The 25,923-nt window shown below is 35.8% G+C and overlaps 1 protein-coding gene and 1 pseudogene across 1 annotated transcript in view; both read left to right on the top strand.

Moving 5' to 3' along the window:
• Positions 1–25,923, top strand: part of LOC105470011 (solute carrier family 9 member A9) — a 593,531-nt gene that overhangs the window by 337,618 nt on the left and 229,990 nt on the right. The window lies entirely within an intron of this gene.
• Positions 8,498–25,919, top strand: LOC139360791 (glyceraldehyde-3-phosphate dehydrogenase pseudogene; annotated as a pseudogene).

Here is a 25,923-nt window from a genome sequence, read left to right as displayed (position 1 = left end):
TGGAACTTAATGAATTTTTACAAACTGAACTCAACTGTGTAACCAGCATCCAGATCACAAAGGATATTACCAGCAACCTCAGAAGCCCCCTTCATGCCCCTTTCAGTGACTCCTTCCTTCTTCCTGAAAAAGGGTAGCTACTATCTTGACTCTATAAGCATTGATTAGTTTTCATTTATTTACCTAGATTTGATTAAAGATTTAAATATGAAAAACAAAAATCATAAAATGTTTAGAAGAGAGAGTTTATCATTTCAGTTTGGAAAGAATTCTAAAGCACAAAAAATTATAAGAGATTGGCCAATTTGACTACCTTAAAATAAAGAACTTTTGTTCATCAATATATATTTTTAAAACAATATAAATTCTAGTCACAAACAGTAGAAAAAGTTGCCATTTGACATATAACTATCAAAGGATCAGTGTCCAGAATAAGGAATTCCTTCAATTTGATAAGAGATAAGCTACCCATTAATGTAAAAATCAGCAAAATAAATGAGCAGGTGTTTCATAGGAGAGGAAATCTCAATGACCATCAGTATATCATAAAATGTTCAACATCAGTGGTCATGTGGGGAGTTCAAATTAAACCACAACAACTAGATTAGGAAAAATGAAATACATAGTACAAGGTTCAGAGCATAAACTGGAGTCAGACTAGCTGGGTTCAGATCCCAGATCCATATACTAGTTTTGTGCTCTTGGGCAAGTCACTGCACTTCTTTGGGCTTTTGTTTTCTCGTCTATAAAGTGAGGTTAATGATTCTTCCTACCTAATGGAATTATTGTGATAATTAAATGAGTTATGATGTGTAGAGTTTTACAACAGGACCTGGCATGTTATAAGATCTATTTGTTAATTATCTTCATGAGTTTGGGCTTCTATAACAGAATACCACTGGGTGGTTTAAACAACATTTATGTCTTACATTTCTATACTCTAAATCCAAGATCCAAGTACTGGTAGATTTGTATCTGGTGAGGGCTCACTTCCTGGTTTGCAGGTGGCTACCTTGTTGCTGTATCCTCACATAATGGACAGAGGAGAGGTCTCTCTCAAGTCTATTCTTATTAGGACACTAATCTCATCATAGGGGCTTTGTCTCATGATCTCATTCAAACTTAATTTCTTCTCCCCACAAATGAATACCATCACAGTAGGGATTAGTGAGTGCATCAACATACGAATTTGAGGGAGACACAAACATCAGTCCATAGCACTATATTAGCAATTATGACTATGGGATGCCCTCAGACTTCTTCTGTTTTCTGTCTATACTCATTTCCTAGATGATCTGATTTAGCCTCATAAATTTAAATACCACTTATTTACTGATAGTTTCCAAATACACATCTCCAGCCTGGAGTCATCTCCGAATCCGTAGTCTTGCATATCCATTTGCCTTCTCTATCTATTATGCATCTTAAATTTCACATGTCCAAAATTGGCTCCCCCTTTCCTCCCTATTCACTCACCCAGAAACCCATTCAAGCATTAATTTCCTCATTAGAAGCAATTTTATTCTTCCATTTGTTCAGGCCAAAAATGCAGATGCCATATTTGATTTCTTTCTCTTACATCCCAACTTTGGTCCTTCAAAAAATCCTCTCACCTCTCTCTACTTTCAAAATATATACAGAATTGTGTCTCTTCTCGATAGCCCTATTGCCCCCATGCTGGTCCAGGCCACTAACATCTTCCACATGGACTATGACAATAACCTTCTAACCAGCTTTTCTACTTCAGCCCTGACCCTCTCTAGGCCTATCTTAATACAGTAGCTAGAATGATGGCGTTAAAGCATTATCAGATCATGTCACTTTATTCCTCAAAACCCTCTAGTGCCTTCCCTTCTTCCAAACTAAAAGCCAGAATCATCACTAAGTCTTATAGGTTCCTAGGTCACCTGGTTCCTGATTCCCACACTGATCTCCTCTTCTTCCATTCTATTTCTTGCTCCAACCTTACTAGGTTCCTTGATGTTTCTCAGGGTCTTTATCTTGCTCTTCACTATAACTAGAGTGTCCATCTTCCAAATGTCCACTTGGCTTGCTCTCTCACTGTTTTATTTTTTAAGGAAAAAAAAGCCAAATAAGCCTCCTTTCAGTGATACCTTTGTTGCATACTACCTAAAATTTCAACACCTACCTCAACGTTTTATCTCCCATTATGCTTTATTGTTCTACCTTAGCTCTTGTAACTAATATGTTAGATCTTTAAGTTACTTGTCTTGTTTATTGGCTCTTCCTCATAATTTATGTTCCAAAAAGGCAGATTTTCTTGTCAGTTTTGTTCACTACTGCATCTCCAGCACCTACAACAGTAGCTGGCACACAGTAGGTCCTCAGTTGCTTTTTGTTGGATGAATGAATAAATAAATGAACAAATGTCAAGTTTGGGCAAGGATGTGGAGCAACTGGAACACTTGTTTACATACTACAGGTAGAAGTGTTGTTGTGACACAGGAATTCCACTCCTAGTAGATACTGTCTAGTTAAGTGCTTCCTATGCACATCAAGAGACAAGTACAAGAATAGTCACAATGTTCCACTGTTCCACTGTTTGTTATAGCAAAGAACTAGACACAATCAAAATGTCCATCAACAATAGAATAGATATGTGGAAACACATTTCCACTTATTTATACCATATAGCAAGGAAAATGAGTGAATCATAACTATAGCCAAACAATGTGGGTGAATCTCAAGAACTAAATTTTGAGCAATATATGCAGCATTATTTCACTTATGTAATATTTGAAAAACAAAAAACTAAACAATACATTGTTCTGTGTTACTAAGATATGCAATAAAAGTATAGTGAAAAGCAAGGTAATCAGGGACACAAAATTTAGGATAGTAATTACTGCAGCGGTGGACAGGATGGGATGGAATCCTGGAGGAGTAAAGAACAATTCTGAAATATAAAGGTCATGTTATTTATTTGACTGTAGGAGGAGCATATAGATATTTGTTGTATTTTTTTATATTTCAAGCTATAAACATTCCATAATATCTACTCAATAGATAACAAATAATATTACACAAAAATCTAAAGAAAATAGTTAAAGAAATGGACAGGCTATTTATTAAACAAGAATTTCAATTGCTCAATAAACAGAAATTGCTCAAACTCACTATTAACCAGGGACTACAAATTAAAATGATTCATATCCTTTGCCCACTTTTTGATGGGGTTGTTTGTTTTTTTCTTGTAAATTTGTTTGAGTTCTTTGTAGGTTCTGGATATTAGCCCTTTGTCAGATGAGTAGATTGCAAATATTTTCTCCCATTCTGTAGGTTGCCTGTTCACTCTGATGGTAGTTTCTTTTGCTGTGCAGAAGCTCTTTAGTTTAATGAGATCCCATTTGTCAATTTTGGCTTTTGCTGCCGTTGCTTTTGGTGTTTTAGACATGAAGTCTTTGCCCATGCCTATGTCCTGAATGGTACTACCTAGGTTTTCCTCTAGGATTTTTATGGTATTAGGTCTAACATTTAAGTCTCTAATCCATCTTGAATTAATTTTCGTATAAGGAGTAAGGAAAGGATCCAGTTTCAGCTTTCTACTTATGGCTAGCCAATTTTCCCAGCACCATTTATTAAATAGGGAATCCTTTCCCCATTTCTTGTTTCTCTCAGGTTTGTCAAATCAGATGGCTGTAGCTGTGTGGTATTATTTCTGAGGACTCTGTTCTGTTCCTTTGGTCTATATCTCTGTTTTGGTACCAGTACCATGCTGTTTTGGTTACTGTAGCCTTGTAGTATAGTTTGAAGTCAGGTAGCGTGATGCCTCCAGCTTTGTTCTTTTGACTTAGGATTGTCTTGGAGATGCGGGCTCTTTTTTGGTTCCATATGAACTTTAAAGCAGTTTTTTCCAATTCTGTGAAGAAACTCATTGGTAGCTTGATGGGGATGGCATTGAATCTATAAATTACCTTGGGCAGTATGGCCATTTTCACGATATTGATTCTTCCTATCCATGAGCATGGTATGTTCTTCCATTTGTTTGCGTCCTCTTTTATTTCACTGAGCAGTGGTTTGTAGTTCTCCTTGAAGAGGTCCTTTACATCCCTTGTAAGTTGGATTCCTAGGTATTTTATTCTCTTTGAAGCAATTGTGAATGGAAGTTCATTCATGATTTGGCTCTGTGTTTGTCTGTTACTGGTGTATAAGAATGCTTGTGATTTTTGCACATTAATTTTGTATCCTGAGACTTTGCTGAATTTGCTTATCAGCTTAAGGAGATTTTGGGCTGAGACAATGGGGTTTTCTAAATATACAATCATGTCATCTGCAAAGAGGGACAATTTGACTTCTTCTTTTCCTAACTGAATACCCTTGATTTCTTTCTCTTGCCTAATTGCCCTAGCCAGAACTTCCAACATTCATACAGCCAACAGACACATGAAAAAATGCTCATCATCACTGGCCATCAGAGAAATGCAAATCAAAACCACAATGAGATACCATCTCACACCAGTTAGAATGGCGATCATTAAAAAGTCAGGAAACAACAGGTGCTGGAGAGGATGTGGAGAAATAGGAACACTTTTACACTGTTGGTGGGATTGTAAACTAGTTCAACCATTATGGAAAACAGTATGGCGATTCCTCAAGGATCTAGAACTAGATGTACCATATGACCCAGCCATCCCATTACTGGGTATATACCCAAAGGATTATAAATTATGCTGCTATAAAGACACATGCACACGTATGTTTATTGCGGCACTATTCACAATAGCAAAGACTTGGAACCAACCCAAATGTCCATCAGTGACAGATTGGATTAAGAAAATGTGGCACATATACACCATGGAATACTATGCAGCCATCAAAAAGGATGAGTTTGTGTCCTTTGTAGGGACATGGATGCAGCTGGAAACCATCATTCTTAGCAAACTATCACAAGAACAGAAAACCAAACACCGCATGTTCTCACTCATAGGTGGGAACTGAACAATGAGATCACTTGGACTCAGGAAGGGGAACATCACACACTGGGGCCTATCATGGGGAGGGGGGAGGGGGGAGGGATTGCATTGGGAGTTATACCTGATGTAAATGACGAGTTGATGGCTGCTGACGAGTTGATGGGTGCAGCACACCAACATGGCACAAGTATACATATGTAACAAACCTGCACGTTATGCACATGTACCCTAGAACTTAAAGTATAATAATAATAAAAAATAAAATAAAATAAAATGATTATAACATAATATTCATAGGACTGAAAAAAATTAAGTTGATCAGATTAGGAATTGGTAAGGTTTTAGGAAAGCAGATATTCTAACACAATACCCAAGAAAATGAAAAATTATATACTCATTTAAAGGACAATTTTGTAGTATCTATTAAAAGTAATCATGTACAAACCTATGACCAGCAAATTTACTCCTTAGCATATTTTCAGAATGATGCCTATTTGAAACCACATGAAAATACACTACTACTTTAATAAATATATCTCTCTCAATAAAAATATTTTACATAGGGTAGGAGAGGCAGGAAGCAAAGAAGGGTAATCAAAGGAGACTCTATCATCAGTAATACTCTAATTTTTAAAAGCAGATTTATGTATTTGCTTGATTGTAATTAATTTTATAATATAAATATGATAAAAGCTGCATACCCAAATTTTCCAGATGCAGCTAATTAAATGTAGCATTTAAATGAAATTAAGGCATTTATATCCTTTAATGTTTATGTTAAAAGACACAAGAGACTTAAATTTAATGAGTTAAGGTACCAGTGTGAGAGGTTAGAAAAAGAACACAGAGAACAAATCCAAAGAATGCAGAATTGAGCAAAAAATAAAGATAAAAGCTGAAATAAAAAGAAATAGATAATAAAACTGAAATAAAGAGGATTAACCAAGTCAAAAGTTGTTTCATTGAAAAGACAAATAGAATAGACAATTTTGATAAGTCAGAGAGAGAGAGAGCAAAAATAAGCAATGCTATAAGAGAAGAGCATGACTGGAGGTGCTGTGGAAATTAAAAAGTAAGAACATGTCACGTACAATTTATGCAAATACATCAGAAAACTTAAATGGACAATTTCCTAGAAATGCATAACTGACTAAACTATCTGAAGAAAGAAAGAAACCCTAAATAGCCCTGCAATCATCAAGAAATTGAGTGAGTAGCTAAAAATTCATTCACCCAAAAACACAAGGCCCAGAATTTTTCCTAGGTGAGTTCTACCTAACTTTCAAGGAATAGATCACTCCAATTTTATAGAAACCATGAAAGATAAAAGACAAAAGAGAAATATGCACCTCAAATCATTTCCTGAGGCTGGGATATTACTCCAGAAATGAAAATCAGTTTATGTCAGTAACAAAAATGAAAAATACATGCCAATCTCATAAACAGAGATGTAAAGGTTATGAACAATCAATAAGCCAAATTTGTCAATGTAAAAAAAATACATATGACTAACCTGCATTTATCCCAGGAATATAAGAATAATATTAGAAAACTGTGAGTATAGTTTACTACATTAACAAATGAAGAGAAAATAATCTCTCAGTAGATACAGAAAATGCATTTAATAGAAAACATTCAAGACATATTAATTTAAAAATGTTTGGCAAGTTATAAAAGGGAAGAACTTCCTCTATCTGATACAGTATCTAGTGGGAAAAAAACTGTAGAAAACATTGCATATGCTGGTGAGCCTTCAGAAGTGTAATGCCTTTTGCAGACAGTCATACTTCATTTTATTGTGCTTTACAGATATTGCAATTTTTACAAATTGAAATTTTGTGGCAACCCTGCTTGGAGCAAGCCTGTCTGCCTCATCTTTCCAGCAGCCTGTGGTCATTTTATGTCTCTGTGTCACCTTTTGGTAATTCTCACACTATCTTAACCTTTTTCATTATATGTTTTATGATGAGCTGTCATCCATGACCTTTGACGTCACTATTGTAATTATTTAGGGGCATTATGAACCATGTTCGTATAAGGTGGCAAACTTAATAGTTGTCTGTTTTGACTGTTCCACCAACTGGTCATTCCCCCATCTCTCTTGCTCCTCTCTGGCCTCCCTATTCACAACAACACTGAAATTAGGCCAACCAATCACCTTAAAACAGCCTCTAAGTGTTTAAGTGAAAGGAAGAGTTGCACATGTCCTGGTTGAAATCAAAGGCTAGAAATAATTAAGCTTAGTGAGGAATGCATGTCAAAGGCAGGGTAGGCTGAAAGCTAGGCCTCTGGCACCAAACAGCCAATTTATTGATGCAAAGGAAAAGTTTTTAAAATAAATTTAAAGTGCTACTCCAATGAACACACAAATGATAACAAAAAAAGCAAAACAGTCTTACTGCTGATATAGAGAAAGTTTCAGTGGTCTGGATAGAGGATAAAACCAGCCACAACATTCCATTAAACCAAAAGCCTAATGCAGAGCAAGACCCTCCCTTCAATTCTGCAGAGGCTGAGAGGCAAGGAAGCTGCAGGGGAAAAGATTGAAGCTAGCAAGATTGGTTCATGAGGTTTGAAGAAGCTGTCTCCCTAACATAAAAGTGCAAGGTGAAGCAGCAAGTTATCCAGAAGATCTAGCTCAGATAATTGATGAAGGTGGCTACACTAAACAACAGATGTCCAGTGTAAATAAAACAGCCTCTAATTGAACAAAAATGCCATCTAAGACTTTGTAGCTGGAGAGAAGTCAGTGCCTGGTTGGAAAGTTTCAAAAGACAGGCTGACGTTCTTGTTAGGGATTAATGTAACTGATTACTTAAGTTGAAGACAATGCTCATTTGCTATTGTGAAAATCCTAGAGCCCTTAAGAATTATACTAAATCTACTCTGCCTGTGCTCTAGACCAACAAAGCCTGGATGACAGCACATTTGTTTACAGCATGGTTTCTTTGAAGAAACCTTGCCATTGAGATCTACTGCTCAGGAAAAAAAAAAAAAAAAAAAAAAGATTCCTTTCAAAATATTGCTGCTCATTGACAATGCACCTGGTCACCCAAGAGCTCTGATAGGTATGTGCAAGGAGGTGAATGTTGTTTTCATGCCTGCTAACAAATATCCATTCTGCAGCCCATGGATCAAGGAGTAATTTTGACTTTCTTATTTAAGAAATACATTTTGCAAGGCTATAGCTGCCATGGAAAGTGATTCCTCTGATGGATCTGAGCAAGTATATCTAAAACATTCTGGATAGGATTCACCATTCTAAATGCTATTAAGAACATTTGTGATTTATGAAAGGAGGTCAAAATAACATTAACAGGAGTTTGGAAGAAGTTGATTCCAACCCTCATAGATGATTTTGAGGAGTACAAGACTTCAGTGGGGGGAGTAACTTCAAATGTGGTAGGAATAGCAAGAGAACTAGAATTAAAATGAGAGCCTGAATTGCTGCAATCTCATGATAGAACTCGAACAGATGAGGAGTTGTTTCCTATGGATGAGCAACGAAAGTGGTTTCTTGAGTAACCACTCAAGAAAGTAAAGATGCTGTGAACATTGTTGAAATGACAACAAAAGATTTAGAATATCACATAAACGTGGTTGATAAAGCAGATGCAGAATTTGAGAGGATTGACTCTAATTTGGAAAGAAGTTATATTGTGGGTAAAATTCTATCAAACAGCATCACATGCTACAGAAAAATCTTTCATGAAAGGAAGAGTCATTCAATTTAGCGAACTTCATTGTTGCCTTATTTTTAGAAGTTGCCAAATTCACCCCAGCCTTCAGCAACCACCAACCTTATCAGTCAGGAGCCATTAACATCTGGGTAAGACCCTCCACTGGGAAAAAGATTATGATTCACTGAAGGCTCAGGTGATTGTTAACATTTTTTAGTAATAAAGCATTTTTAATGAAGACATGTACATTTCTTTTGTTTTGTTTGTTTTTTGAGACAGAGTCTCACTCTGTCACCCATGCTGGAGTACAGTGGCACAATCTTGGCTCACTGCAACATCTGCCTCCCAGGTTCAAGCAATTATCTGCCTCAGTCTTCTGAGTAGCTGGGATTACAGGCACCCACCCCCCCACCCAGCTAATTTTTGTATTTTTAGTAGAGATGGGGTTTCACCATCTTGGTCAGGCTAGTCTTGAACTCTTGACCTCGTGATCCACCCGCCTTGGCCTCTCAAAGTGCTGGGATTACAGGCGTGAGCCACCGCACCCAGCCATGTACATTGTTTTTTAGACATAATGTTATTGTACACTTAATCGACTACAGTATAAACATAACTTTTATATACACTGTGAAACCAAAAAGTGTGTGTGACTCATTTTATTGCTATATTTGCTTTATTGCAGTGGTCTGGAACCAAACCCACAATATCTCCTGTAGTATGCCTGTAGTTTAAGTATTCTCTTTTTGATATATGTTTTGGTGGAAAACCACCCTTTTCATTTTAAATAGTTAACATCCTAAATGTAAATCTATGTCTACTTGTTACATTATTTCCTTAGGATAAATTCTAGTAAGTGCAATTGTTCACTTCAAGGTTTTAGATCCTATAAAGTTTTATTACATATTTCTAATCTCCATGCAGGATGATTATACAAACTTTCAGTGCCACCCAGCGATTCCTGAGAGTTGTCTTTTATTAATTTTATTCATTCAGCAGATATTTATGGAGCATTATGATATGCTAAGTTTTCTGCTGGGAGTTGAGGTTAGTGACAAACACAACAAATATGGTTGGTGTTCTTGCTGAGCTTACAGACTAGTTTTTGGGCTATCCATACATGTTGTTTAAGAAATTGCCTGTTTTGTGACTTTACCCTTTTTTTTTGGAGTGTTCAGTTTGATTTACCAAAAGGTGAAATTCCAGGGTATTCAGCATCTCAAGCATAAGGCATATAAGAAATGATATGTCTTTGGGTAGAATGACTATTTTTCTCTAGACCAAATATAGAACAAATGGTGGAAAGACAATTGTGTATAGATGCTGATAAAAGAGCAAAGTGTCTGAAAATAGGTCAGTCCCAAGAAATCTGAAATCAATGATTTCTTCATCCAAGGAAAGGAGGGTGTGCCACTTCACATAGAGGCTGAGGGCTTAGGCCATAGACTACATCATACCCCCAGTTATGCCCGGACAAGGTCTTCCAGTATTGCTGGGGTAATACATTGTCGAGTTAATACTGCACAAGTGGTCTGCCTCGTAGGCCACTGAGCCTTGGCTTAGTACTCCTAACATGGGCTGTAATTTCACTCAAATTAAACTGAGCATATTTCCCTGTAGACAACACCTCAATACCATTTATCATTCTCAATCAGCAATTCCAACTTCGAAAAAGAATACACAAATCAGTGCTGACGAGATAGCAAATAGCTTCAGCTGCTGGCTCCTTCCTCCCCAATTAAACTTGGAGGGACTGCGTAATTGAGAGGAAACTGGGAGCTGAAGAAGTAATAATTAACTCCGAGAACACCTGGAAAGGCCAAGGTTGTCTTAAAGGTGGTGGGGCCAAGAGAAAGCATGGCCACAGCTTGGACAGTAGCCAGAAACAGAAGTAGGAAGAGAGGTTCAGGCAAAGATTTTAACTTCTTCCTTGCCCTCTTTACCTCATTGTTTTGGGGTGATCATTCGCCAACCCCCACTGCACCAGCCCAAGGCATCCATTGTGGTGTCAGGGGCTAAACAACTTGATGAAAGTGCGAGAATTGCCCGTGGGCATTCTTTTCTCGATCTTCTGCACCCCCAAATTCTCTGGGCTAATGGAAGATGGAGGACTTGAAGAAATCGTGTCTTTTCAGTGTTGCTTCATTCTAAAGATTTAAGGGCAAATTCCTGACAGGAATTTCTTGGAGAAGTGAACAGACAGACATTGATGGTCAAAAATTTGGTTGTGCTAAAGATTTTCTCCACCCTGGAGATTACCCTTTTCCTTCTGAAAATTACTGAGGGGATAGTCCAGTGTGTATATGGGCCTTTCCCCATACACCTTGCCTAACAAGTTTGACCCCAGGAAACTGTGACTCACAGGGCAAAACAGCAAGATGCTCAATGCATACAACCAGTAGAAAACAGACCAAAAGCTGAACATAGAATATAAACATGAAGCAAGATTACTGGAACATATGGACCAAGAATTTAAAATAGGCATAATTCGTATCCTTAAATAGATAAAGGAGAATGTTAGTAATGTGAAGCAGGTACAAGAAGACATAATAAGAACTGGATGAATTCAGTTTTATTCAGAAATCGAAATAGAGAAATAATAGACACTCAAAGCCTGGGTACCTTTATCCAACACAGAATCGGAACCAACCAATTAATGGAAAAGTCAGCTAAAGCAAAGAATCATTCCATAAAATGACACAAATAGGTATTTAATTTTCACTTATAAATTATATATTCATTTTCCAATCTTTTAACAAAGACAATTTTTTTCTTTGTATATTACAGTTCTTAGTTGCCTTTCTTTCACAAAGTACACCACAAATATATCAACCAGAATTTCTAGTTTATCTGTTGCTTTAGTTTTGAGATTAAAGACATTGGCAAATATAAGAATCCATCTGTATTTGGATGTACATTTTTGCAACATTTTACAATTGTCCTGCTCACTCCTAATTTAGTAATATTTTCTAAGCAATTTAATTTTATCTAGTCTTTCTGCATATTTAACTTAGTTTTTTGAAAAACATGAACTTTCTTTCATATTTACATTTAATCTATGCAAATTATGCAATTACAAATATCAATTTAAAGTCGACATAAACAAATTTTGGAGCAAGCATGGTTCTTGTTAAGCATAAAATTCATGTGGTGGAAGCAGAAGTTACCTGGGCACACTGGAGAGCAACTTACTAACCATCAGCATTTAGTGTTTAGAGGACATTAGACATTATGTTTTACAGAACAAATACAGGATTAGTCTAGAGAGTGGAAACTAAGAGCTTCTAGCACATATCTATAGTACAGTCTTTCTCCATATATATGTATATAATTTTTTGCAAATAAACTAATTTTTGAAAATCATCATAAATACACATATACAAGAGCACTTTCCCAGGGAATCTTTGTAGGGTGACTTTGAAGGACCTAAATAGATTGGAACAAAAACAAAATTGACCCCAAACCACAGAAATAAGTCAGAGTTAAAGCTCTCTTTCAGAGCTGTGTTATGCATACATGGTCTTTATATGAAATATAACTTTCTTCCTTGGAAACAAAGAGAAATACACTCTTAACTGTAATAATTTATAATTTTTGACATTTTGCCTATATTGTCAAGGGTGTGCAGTAGCTTCAACACAGAGGTTTTACAGAAGGGAGCTTTATAAATCTCATCAAAAGAAAGCTCAAAAAACTTAATCGGTATAAAATAAGAATTTTCTGAAGTTTAGTATAAACACTGACAATCTATAGCCACTGTATTTTAACTATCCATTACAAAGGAACAAGTCAAGCAAATATAATTTTCATCAGCTATTGATTTATTTGTAACCATGCCTTTATAAAAATTATCTGATAGCCTATTCTCCAATTGAATGACATTATCCAAATGTCATATATTTTTTGTCTTTCATTTTCATTTATTTCTCTGATTTATAAAGCCTCTTTTACAGTCTCCAATTTCTTATTATGTCCCGAAGAATCAATGTTCTACTCTAAGCTTCAAGCTTTCTATTGCATGCCTTTCCATAGCCCACTCTGCCATAGATCAGAAATTGAATTCAAAGTCATCTGCCTAATGACAATGATTTTTAACCATTTGTCGTAGCCTTTTATTTTCTTTGTTAGTTAAATCAAGTAAATTTATAACCACCTGTAGAACAAAAATTAAGAGTTTTAATATCACTTTTTACATATAGTATAAAGTTGAGTGCTATGTCCATTTATTAGATTTAAAATCTTACTGAAATACACAAGGAAAGCATCTGTGCCTCTTCACCTTTTAAATTGTGAAATATTTACTTTTCTATCTTACCCAAAAGATGACCCAAAAGCAAAAGGAAAAGTTGAGCAATGAATTTGGTCAGGTTAAATAGTAAATCAGTTTAATTAGTCCTCTTATTCTTTTTCCTCATAAATTGGAGATGGGGGATAGTGGTAAAAGAAATTTTTCTGAGAAGTTCTGACTACTGTTGTACCATTACAGTAGAATATATAAAACTACCAAATTCAGAAAGTTTTTCAAAGGAATATCAACATAACATACACTAACACAAATGAAAATGTTTATTGGGAATAGCATAATATAAAACAAGTAAGCTCTTGAAATCTTCAAGCTGGTTATGAAACTGTTATTTCAGACAGGTGCAGCACTGGTGGTGACAAAGCCTACTTGAATGAATACTGGTTTGATTCTAGTGTTTCATGTTTGTCCTGATGATCTAATGCATTCCACTGTGACATGGCTGATTATGAAACATCACTGAATAATGTTCTCCATCCTGCATATTTTAGTTTGCAATACTTTTATCAAGGGATTGGGTTGGCATGAAGAGATCAAACACATCTCAAGATATCTGAGACTTAATATTCTGTTGCCAGCGGTAGATGTTAATTTAGAAAGAGCACATGGTTCTCATAGTGGATGGAGTAGAGTTCCTCAGTCATGTCTTAAACAGTTGTTACTCATCTGACTGGCAATGGCTAGGATTTTGGTATTCAATTCAGACACCTTAAAAAATCATAATTAGAAATCTTCCCTTTTTTCATGTGTTGCTATGGACTGCATGTTTGTATCCCCCATGTTGAAACCTAACCGCCAACTTAATGGTATTTGGAGTTGGGGCCTTTGGGAGGTAATTAGGTCATGAGGGTGGAGCCCTCACTAGTGGGATTCATGCCATTATTAGAAGAGACGTGAGAGCTTGCTTGCTCATTCTCTCTGCTCTCCAGCATATGAAGATACAACCAAAGAACCATCTGCAAACTAGGAAATGAACTCTCAACACCAGATCTGCAGCCACCTTAATGTTGGACTACTCAGCCTCCAGAACTGTGATAAATGGGTGTTTGTTGTTTCAGCCACCCAGTCTGTGGTATAGTTATTATAGAAGCCAGAACTAAGACATGTATTATTCATACTCCCACCTAAGAGTTTAGCATAGGCTAATTACAAAGACAAAAAGATACACAAGTAATGTTTAACATCTAGAGTGAACATTTATGTAAACTATGGGCTTTGGCTAATAATGATGCTCCAACATAGATTCATTAATTGTAACAAATGCACAACTCTAATGAGGGATATTAATAATGAGAGAGGCTGTACATGTGTTGGGGTAGGAGGTATATGGGGTATCTCTGTACCTTCCTCTCAATTTTGCTATGAACCTAAAATTGCTCTAAAAAATAAAATCTTAAGATAATATGCAAAAGATGAATAAGGAAGGAGGTCAGGAATAGCTAAATTTTAAAAGTTAAAGAAAAGGGACTGTTAACCTTTGAAAACTGTGATAATGTGTGAATTTTCCATACCAGCACCTAATATTAATATCAATGTTTTTCTTGGCTTATTCATTAAGGGATTTTTTTAAGACACAATTTTAATTTCTGCACAGAAAATATATTGTTTCAACTAGGCAATTTTCTTTTGTTAGTATTTATTGGCAAAACTACAGAGAAACTAATTGTGTTATTCTACAACTTTTATTTTTTCAAAAGACCAGTACCATTAGATTTGCTGAGAAAATTTTTTTGCAGGACCCTTATTTGAATGTAACCAGCATTACATTCAAATAAGTGTTCTCCAAAAGAGTCCCCCAGCCTTTGTAGATATTCTAGACTCAGGACCTCATACGTCAGCCACAAACTACCGGCAGCAAAATATTTACTTTCACGACTAATAAGACTGTTGAATGAAAAGTGGCTGTTGCTGCCTAAACTGTGGAATTGCCTACTGCTGCAACTATTCTGATAAAAATCCTCTCTCTGCTGTTAGAGCCAAGCAATATAAAATAAAATGATACCCTATGTTACTTATTTTCTGTGAACCAAAGAAGTAGGAGAAGCGGTTGAAAGTAATAGCCAAATTTTAGCTGAACATAAGGAAGGATTTCTAACAGTTACATAGGTCCAAAAATGCCATTCACTTCCTTAGGAAGTAGTGAGGTTTCTGACTTTGGCAATGTTCAGTTCCAGGTTGAGTAGCCCCTCAACAAGCGTCTAGGAGCAATCAAGCATTTGAATGGATGTTGGGACTATATACATTACAAAGTAATTCTATTCTTGAAGTCTTACGGTTTAAACTCTGTGTGCATATGTGTACCTGTGTTTAAATTCATCAAAATGGATCTAAGGCCTATCTTATTTCATGACCAATATCTCTGAGCAGTATCATGATAAGTACTCTGTGAAGGTGCAAATATGAGAAGCTATTCTTAACTTAATGGTATATTAACTTAAATGCAACCTTACAAAATCCTGTAATGACTTTTACTTTAATAGCAAAAAAAAATTTTTAAAGGGAAGAGTCAAAAGTGGAAAACTTCCAGAAATATGAATACTGTTATCAGTGTTTACTGGCTAAAGTAATTAAGTAATTTCAGAGAAAATGGCCTTCCCCTTAAGTTATAAGCTTGAGGGTTTCAAGGAAATCTAGCTACAGTATTTGTTCAGTATTTATTCAGTTTAATGAAGCTCAATTCCTTGTAGCTGTAACTACATTTATTTCCTATATTAACTTTACTTACTTAATGATGCCTATTCATCTTCCTAAAATGTGTTGTGTTGTGTTTTTATAGGCTGTGCTTTTGAAATTCTCATGTTTTTAAAAAGCAAGATTAAGTTTAAAAGAAGACAATGAAATACAAGAGATGGGAGAGGGCTGGGTAGCGAGCAGGAGTGCATAGGGAACCCCAAAATTCTCAAACAAAGAAATATATGATAAAGAGCAGCTCTCTAAACACTGAAGTGATACACCTCCTCTACTATAGGGACTGGATAGTCCTAAACAACTTGAAGAATCTGATGTTGGATTTGGAGCCCAGCCTGCCAAACTGGATGACATTTGTCTTACTCTAGGCATATACATAATCTATAGGTATAATTTATGTGCATATATAAAGCTATATATAATCATTATCATGTTACTGTAGGGCACAGAGCAAAACACAGAACTTCTCTGAAGAAGAAATTGGGTTGAAAAGAGGGTTATTTGGAAAGGGATTTGTCTTAAAACTTCAAATACATGGCAAGAGCTTCGGTTTTGCCTTTGGGGAGCCGGGAGAGAGAATGAGTGTAGGAGGGATTGGCTTGGATGGGTGAGTGGTGATAAATATTTGGGAGAGGATAAGTATCCCCTGCCTCAAGCCACACCCTGTTGCTTCCACTAATTGGGTATAAAGAAATTTACCTTTTAAGTTTGTTTTTTTAACCTGGGAAAAATATGGTCAGAGTCACTGATATCTTTCCTGCCAACCCCTGACTTGTTCCGATGATCAAACAAGATGTATGTATGAAAATATGCCTTGCAAACGTGAAAGTGTTACAAATATTCAAACATCTTGCCACTTGAGAGCCTGAATCTTATACAATGGGGAGGCTGCCTAATCTGACAGAAATGGTGTGAGCCTTGGACAAAACGCAGGACAACTGACCTCTTCCCTTTACTGTGTAATTAATGCAAGTGCATTAATGCCTTTGAATGTAGTTTTCCCAATGGTAAAATGGGAATATTATTACCAATTCCTGGGTTTTGTTGACTTTATAACATAAAGGTTTTTAAAAATTTTTAAAGTATGTAAAAGCTTTTAATACATTTCTTAGTACAGTTTAGGTCCTAAAAAATAGGAATTTCATTAGCATTGTTACTATTTTAGAAGTAGTAATATTGATATTACTATAATGCTTTAGATATAGAAGGATCTCCAAAGATTGCACTTTACCTATATGTAACTGTAAATCTTCAACTTTATAGAGGAAACCTCATTTGGGAACCGTGACCTTAATAGGCAAAAAAGCCTTCAGAATCCTTATGTTCTGATGGTAAAGGTCTTTATTATAATTCATCTCCTATACCACCTCTACAGCCCATGGGAATTATTGGTTTCACCTCAAACACATTTCCTGAGTACTTGGAACTGAGTGAAAATTAAAATCCGAGGAGCAGCTCGCTTCTCCTTCCATTCAATAAACAGCCACATCTTCCCTTGCAGCCCCAGCTGCATCCCTGAGACACCATAGTGAAGGTGAAGGCCAGAGTAAATGGATTTGGCTGTATTGGGCACCTGGTCACCAGTGCTGCTTTTAACTCTAGCAAAGTGGATATTGCTGCCATCAACAACCCCCCTCATTGACCTCAACTACATGGGCTACATGTTTCAGTATGATTCCACCCATGGCAAGTTCCACAGTACCATCAAGGCTGAGAACGGGAAGCTTGTCATCAGTGGAAATCCCATAATCATCTTCCAGGAGCGAGATCCTACCCCAATCAAATGGAGGTGATGCTGGCACTGATTATGTTGCGGAGTTCACCAGTGTATTAACTACCATGGAGAAGGCTGGGGCTCACTTAGACAAGGGAGCCAAAAGAGTCATCATCTCTGCCCCCTCCTCTGATGCCCCCATGTTCATGATAGACGTAGATCATGAGAAGTGCAAAAACAACCTCACAGTCATCAGCAATGCTTTCTGTGCCACCAACTGCTTAGCCTCCCAGTCAAGGGCATCCATGACAATTTTAGCATCATAGAAGGACTCATGACCATGTCCATGCCATCAATGCCACCTGGAAGACCGTAGGTGGCCCCTCTGGGAGACCATGGTGTGATGACTGCAGGACTCTCCAGAACATCATCCCTGCATATCCTGGCACTGCCAAAGCATGGGCAAGGTCATCCCTGAGCTGAACCAGGAAGCTCATTGGCATATCCTTCCCATGTTCCCACTGCCAACATCAGTCACAGACCTGACCTGTCATCTGGAGAGACCTGCCAAATATGATGACATCAGAAAGGTGGTGAAGCAGGCTTTGGAGGGCCCCCTCAAGGGCATCCTGAGCATCGCGAGCACCAGGTTATCTCCTCTGACTTTAACAGTGGCATTCATTCCTCCACTTTTGATGCCGGGACTGGCATTGCTCTCAATGACCACTTTGTCAAGCTCGTTTCCTGATATGACCATGAATTTGCTTACAGCAACAGGGTGGTAGGCCTTATAGTCCACATGGCCTCCTAGACCACCAGCCCCAGTGAGAACATGAGAGTAAAAGAGAGGCCCTCAGCTGCTGTGCAGTCCCAGCCCCACTTAGTATCCCCAATCACACTGAGAATCTCCCCTTCTAGACACAGTTTCCATGCCACTGTGAATGGGTGAAGAATGGGAGGGGCCTAGAAAGTCCCACTTTGTCCTGCACCATCAATAGAGTCCGCATACTCAGCCCAAAATATTAATTAAATGAAATCCTAGGAGCAAAAGTTTATCATTTCAATAGCATTTATTATAAAGTTTATTTGCAAATTCCCCAACACAGGAATAAAAATTATTCACCTATATGCCAGCTTTGTTCAAAATAGCTATAGACGTACTTAATAGTATATAAAAATGAAATCTGAGCTATTCTGTATAGAAAGGTCCCAGTTAGGAATAAAGACAAATTTTATAAGTAAAATGAAAATACAAGCCAAGATTAATTCTGAGATACAATTCTAAAGAAAATAACCATTTCATTTAATTTTCATTGCAGTTTTGAGATTCTTTAACATCTCAGTTACGATGAATTTCAATGCATTTCATGGACAAGTAGATGAAAGTCAGTAGGTTGTGTCGAGCCTCATAAAATCTATGTTTGAGGAATTCATGTGAATTTAATTAGTATTAGCCAGGTATATTGAACTGCTGTAATATTTCTCTATGAACCATAATGATATGGTAAAATTACATTTTTTGTGTGGATAGAAGAAAAAGGTCAATGAGAGTTAGTGATAAACATATTTTATAAAATAGATATGACTTTTTCTTTTGCTTTCTAGTAAATACAGTAACTCAGACTAAAAAGCATAGTATCCAGTAAGTCTTCAGAGAACATGGTTTGTGCTAACTAGATTATGTCACTTAATTAACATATGAATGGTTACCATGAACTTTCAGAGTTTTTAAACACAGATTGTCCTCTTATGCAGTTTAAACATTTCCCCAGTCTTGTTTGCACTATTAACTTGCTTCCCCCCTGCCCCTTGAAAAAAAGCCCTGCTAAGCAAAGATTAGTTTTAACTTGGGTCCTCTCCAAATGCTCACAAACTGTGAAGTAATGGAGACAAAATAAATGTTTACTGTACTGGATAAATAAAAAGTTGAGTCAAGTTATTTTTTACTGACCCTGAGTGGGGAGGAAGTAGATTTGAAGTTATTTATATTGAACACTGAATTGACTAGTTTGAAATGTGTTGTTATTGTGATGATTATTATTGGCTTTGGGGTGGAAGAATTTTTTCATTTTTTAAAATTTTATCCAAAATTGACCAATAAGTTTATTCCCTCAGTGATCGCCTACTCCTTCGGGCCAGACTCAGGCAATAAAGTCCTAATGGTCAAATTGGTTCTGTCAGCTGGCCTTGCTGTATAGATTCTCCCTTTGAAACATGTCTTCAGGAGATTTTGGCATATGAAAAAAAATTGAATTTGCCCACAAATTCTCATTAAATGCCCCAAGAAGGAAATTATTATGAAGCCTGTTCATTCAAAGAAATGTTGTTATATGATATAAACAGACAAAGGAGTGCTAATCAGGACTGTCGCATTGCTATGAAAGAAGCCTTTTTTAAAATGCCAACAACCATCTACAATTTAAAATAAGTTATTCTATCATATTGTCAAAGGTTTTTAAAAACTGATAAAAAATACTTTGGCAAGAGCATGGGGAAAAGGGCACCCTCTGCACCATTTGTAGAGATGCAAATTGGTCCATTCTTTCTGAAAGGCAGATTTTTAGTATGCTTAAAAAGAAAAATTAACATATACCCTTCGTCAGAGGACAACTCATGTCAGGAATTTTATCTAAGAAATTTTATATAACTTTCACTCTATGGGCATCTGCATAATTAAAATTATCCTCATTATAACTAAAATTATGCAAATGTCCACAAAGTGAGTGAAAGTTACATGGATATGTACATGTTAATACTCAGCTAGATTTATCCTTATTATTTAAGAATAGATCTTAGATATCTTTCTATACTAGTTCATATAGAACTCCTTAAAATATAGGCTGTTATATGAATGTATTATACTATAATTTATTTAACTACTTCTTATATTATGGATATTTGTTTCCAGATTTTTATACTACGAACAATTCTTATAAAATTTCCTGATTGAAAACATGTGTACAAAATTACTGATGACTTATTGAATAATTCATAAGTAGGTTTTGTTTTCTCCTTTAAATTGATTATTTTTCTCTAATTTGAGTATAAGGAGTGAGCTAGAATCCATCTTTGGTTTCTGGTTATTTTTACCCAAAGTAGTCAACTTTTACTGTAAATCTTTCCAAACAATCTATCTTTTTTCTCAACTCTATTATAAAACTCCTATTTTTTTCTAAATTGATATACATTTTTATTGTGTTACAATAAAATGCAAATTTTATTGCATTTATGATATTTTATAAATACCATAAAGTTGTGGTATTTATGGTATTTTTGATATTTTATAAATTTATGGTATTTATGGTATCTTATATATACCATAACATTACAAATAACATAAAATAAAATACCATAAAATGGTTGGGAGGTAGGAAGGACTGACAAAAATTGGTTTTCACCTGGAAAAATATACATACAAGAAGAGCTAGCTAGGAAAGACTGCAGATGTCAGGACAGCTCTCTTTCAGAAAGCAACTAGAAAAGCTGTGTCATACACAGAAAAGCAGGTGTCTGATATGAGCAGTCATGACATCCAGGACTTGAAGGACCAAGGTACTAAATAAAAACAGATTAAACTAAGCTATGCTGAAGGCAGGAAATAATAAAGAGAGAAATTAATAAAATGGGAAGAGAGGGTACCATACAGAAAAATCGACAAAGCCAAAGTTGCTTCTTGAAAACATTCATAAAATTAATAACTTACCTTACAAGATTCATCCAGAATGAAAAATAGTAACACAATTTCCTAATAACATGGGGAAAGAGATAACTACAGAAACAAATATTGAGGATATTAAGAACAATTGTTTGCCAATAAATACAAAAATGTAGATGGAATGACAAATTCTTTGAAAAATGTAACTTTCTAAAACTGATCCAAAAGTAAATAGAATATTTGAATAAACCCATATTTATTAAAATATTTGTATCTGTAATTAAAAATCTTCCTACAAAAAAACTCCAAGCCCAGAATTTTTCTAAGCATTTAAGGAAGAGAACAGGAACCTGTTTTGTGATACCTAAGTAACTTTAACAATACAATCTGATAAAACTGTATAAAACATACAACACAAAAATCCTAAACACAATCTTAGCAAATTAAATCCAGTGGTATATAAAAAAGGTTACTATATAATGACCAAGTAAGATTTATTGCAGGAATGCAAGACTGCTTTAGCATTTGAAAATCAATGAATGTAATTAACAACATTTTAAAAGCGAAAAAACAAATACCATATGATCATCTTAATAGGTAAAGGAAAAACATTTTATGAAAACCAACACCTTTTTAGGGTCTATTTCTGATAGACTAAGAACAAAAGGGAACTTCTTTAGTCTGTTCAGAATTTCTATAAATTTGATAGGAAATATTGAAAATGTTCATTCTGAGACTGGGAAAAAGACAAAGATGCCCATACCTCACTTGTATTTTGCACTGTGCTGGAGGTCCTAACACGTGTAATGAAACAAACAAAAAGATGCAAAATGTATGATGACTGGAAAGGAAAAAAACCTACCCTTATTTGAAAGCAAAAACTACCAATAAACTATGAGAATTATTAACTAAATTTAATAAGGCCCTGAATACTAGGTCAATTTTAAAAATCAATTGTATATGTGAATCTAGCAATGAACATTAGAAAAGGAACTTTGAAAAAGGTACTATTTACAATAATAACAAGAAACATCAAATATCTAGGAATAAATCTAAACAAAGATGTGAAAAATCCTTATATGAAAATTTAAGAAAGCCAAAATAATTATAAGGATATATGATGTTCATGGATCCAAAGCTTCAATATTAAAAAGAAGTACATTTTATCTGAATTTATCTATAAATTAATACAATTCCAACTAAAATGCCAATAGGTAAGTTTTGCGGAAATTGAAAAGTTGATTTCTAAGTTCAAGTGGCAATATCAAGAGGCAAAAGTGTCATTTCAGAAAACATCAGTAAAATGTGTTGGCAAGATGTCAAGCTACTAGAATTGCTGATTGGAGTGCAAATTGATACCACCGCTTTGGGAAACTGCATGGCACTATGTCCCAACAATTCTGCAGAAAGGCAAACATGTATTTTTAGCAGCAAAATTTATCATAGCCCCAAACTAGAAAATACCCAAGTGCCTATTAGTAGTAGTATGAATAAGTACGTTGTGAAACATTAATATTAAATGAACTAAATACAACATGAAGAATCTCACAAACATATTGCTGAGTCAAAGATGACAAATGCAAGGGTATGTATTGTCCAATTCCATTCATATAAAATTGAAAAACAAGAAAAGCTAATTTGTGGTGGTAGAGGGGCTAATAGTAGTTAAATTGTGGAAAGAGATATTGTGAGAGAGAAGAGTGATTCTGGGATGCTGGTAATATTTTTTAATCTTAAATTATAAACATATGATGTATGAACTTTCCCGGGTGATTAAACATCAAGAAACACATTTCTTTCTTTTTTTTCTTTCCTTCTCTCTTTCTTTCATTCTTTCTTATTTATTTATATTTTTGAGACAGAGTCTCACTCTGTTGCCCAGGCTGGAGTGCCGTGGTGTGATCTCGGCTCACTGCAGCGCCCACCTCCCGGGTTCAAGTTATTCTCCTGACTCAGCCTCCAGAGTAGCTGGAACCACAGGCACACAGCACCATCCCTGACTAATTTTTGTATTTTTAGTAGAGATGGTGTTTTACCATGTTGGCCAGGCTGCAACATTTCTTTAAACATGCAAAAATAACCAGGAAAATTCTGAATAATGTGGGGTGTGAGAACAGTCTAGACTATGAAATATTATCATGTATTATGGATCCACATTAATTTAAAAGAGTGCAGTATTGACAGCAGAATAGATAACAACAGGAACAAAGAGCAGGTTCAAAAATGGACCTAAATGCAAAACAAAACTTTTGTACTATGTGTATGTACACAGTTACTTGTAATGCTGGGAAGTTTTAGATATCCATAAGTTGAGTGAGTAAATCAAGTTAAAATCCTAGGTTATTCAAAGGAAGCAAATCACTAAAACAAATATTTAAAATTATGGGCCTCCATGTAAAATGTTGAGCAAAGATTCCCATCACGTCTCAATAACAAATAGAAAAAATCAAAACAAAATGACTTTTCCTATATACTTCTTTTCTTTCTTTAAGATGATGCATAGATTTAAATTGGATGGTGGAGGTGAGGGGGACAAAGGTAACACACTTTCTTATTATGTGAAAAGAGACAAAAATTTGACCCTACGCCCTTTTGTTTATAATCTGTCTGGAGTGAAAAAGTGTTTTGTTTTGTTCATTTAACTAAAACAGGATTGTAAAAGAGTAATGATAGAATGCCACTTCAAATCAAAAAGTGATTTTGTGATCTCTTCAATGCAAAAATCCAAGGGTAAATTTTGTTTTGGGAGAGATTGAATACAGAAGATTAAACACTGTTATCAGGAACTGGCTTCTCTTTCAAGCAGTCATTTCCTCTGTGATTCCAAGATGGCTGCCAGCAGCTTCCTGGCAAGCATCCTTCTGATTTCTCACCCTGTGAAAAGGTGGGGGCATTTGTCTCAGCATTCCCTGCATTAAATTTGTTGAATTAAAATGGAATATTTTGGGGCCCAAACATGTCACACTCATTTCTGAGTCAAACATGCTGCCTAAAGAAATGCACCAATTTGAGTGGTTTAGTCCTAAATTATATGCTCCATGTTTGAGCTAGGGAGGCATGAACACATGGGCTGAGAGTAGGGAATGAAGTGGGCTCCCCAGGCGGAAATTGGGGTAAGGCCATTAAAGAGAGGCTGAATAGAGTCCAGGTGGCAAAGTGTTCACTCTAGGGTAAAATACAGTTGGGATGGGGACAAAAGAAAGAGAGGCGCGACAAATTTAACCTTGATACTTGTTTATTGATATTAAAAAACTAAATAACTACTAAGAACAGAATGTTTTTGTTCTCTAAAAATTCATATGTTGAAGCTCTAATCCCCATTGTGATGATATTTGGAGGTGAGGCCCTTGTGAGGGAGTTAGATGGTGATAATAGAACCCTTAGAAATTGGATTAGTGCCCTTATAAGAAGAAACACAAAAGTGATGATCTTTCTCTCCTTGGTGTGAGGACATAGCAAGTAGATGGCCTTTTACAAACCAGGAAGAGGACTCTCATGAGCACCAAATCAGCTGGCACCTTGATTTTGGATTTCCCAGCCTCCAGAATTGTGAGAAATACATTTCTGTTGTTTAAGCCATTCAATTTACGGTATTTCATTTCACCAGCCTGAGGAGATTAAGACAATAGCCAAATCTCACTTTTTGAAAAAGTAAAGATATAACGAGGCAGAGAAATATTCCCTATCTCCTACATTTTTCCTGATGTTTTCAAATTTTCTGTGGTTATTTTGGTGACAGTGTTTGTTTCCGTGAGCCAGCCTGGAATGTAAAGCAAGCACTCAGGATAATTGATGATAGCTGCCCCTGCAGAAAAAACTGTCTTGTACCAAAGGGACTGGTTTTTTTTTAATCCTTTTTTCTATTACTGGTTTTAAATAATGTTTCTGACAAGATCCTACTTTTCTTTCTGTCAACTGTCAGTGAACAGTATTGGGCATTATTTGTGGGGCTGTAAATACATTACATGAAAAAATAATGAGTCCTTAAAAAGTCAAGAGAAATGCCTCCAGAGATATTTACCTAACCTGTGATTTATGTAGGTCCAGGAATGAAGTCTCAGAAATTTCCAAATGAGAAGTCTGGAACATAAAATAAAGTCTTTTCCAAATCAGCCTTTGTTGTAGCCCCTGGACACATTTCCATTTTACTTTTAATCTGAAAGTTGGAGAATGTTTTTCATGTTCAACTTAAATTGTTTAGTTAATGGTCTAAGAATAACTCTTGGGAACATCCCTCATCATAGCATGTTATTACTCTATTCTTCTGACTGAATTTGATGTATCTATTGTGTTCTTGCTGCAAAAACCGATCCCTGGGATTAATCATTTTCTTTTTAGCAGCTAGAAATTGTAGACATTTAATGGATATACCTACATCAGTCAATTTAATGAGTCTTATTGTCTAGAGTTTGAAATATACTGATCACTCTAATGTTAAAATATAATTGAATTCATCCTTATTTCAGGTTTCTAAGTTTTCCAACTTTGTCCCTCCTGCCTGCCTGAGAAGGGTAATTTAGTTTAAGCTTAAAAAAAAAAAAGTTGTCCAGTGCCTGGGAAGTCAAGTGGATCTACTGGGTAATGTTCACAGAGAGTAAACAATCTTTGTGTCATTTACTACAGTACACCTTCAGCAAATCACTTAGCTTCAGTTTCTTTAACAGGACTATTTTGTCATCTTAGTAGGAATTGTTCCATGGAAGGATCGCTGGTTAATATTATCTGGGGGTATCTCTGGCAGCCTTACAGTTGGAAAGAATGGGATGCTGATGTGGCTATGGCATCTGTTGCTGGGTCATGAGCCAGGGCCTCCATCCTCCTTCAGAGGCTAAGCACAAGGCCAAAGGGGTGGACTTCCAGATAAAGGAGACCCAGCCAGTTGTCAAATACAGTTACAAGAAAGTAAGTACACTCAAACCTGAGTTATAATTAATGGTTTTTTGTTTATGTTT

Source organism: Macaca nemestrina, chromosome 2 (assembly GCF_043159975.1).
Source record: "Macaca nemestrina isolate mMacNem1 chromosome 2, mMacNem.hap1, whole genome shotgun sequence".
NCBI classification, from domain to species: Eukaryota; Metazoa; Chordata; class Mammalia; order Primates; family Cercopithecidae; genus Macaca; species Macaca nemestrina.
The sequence above is the reverse complement of the archived record's forward strand: the minus strand, read 5'-3'. Positions and strand labels throughout refer to the sequence as shown.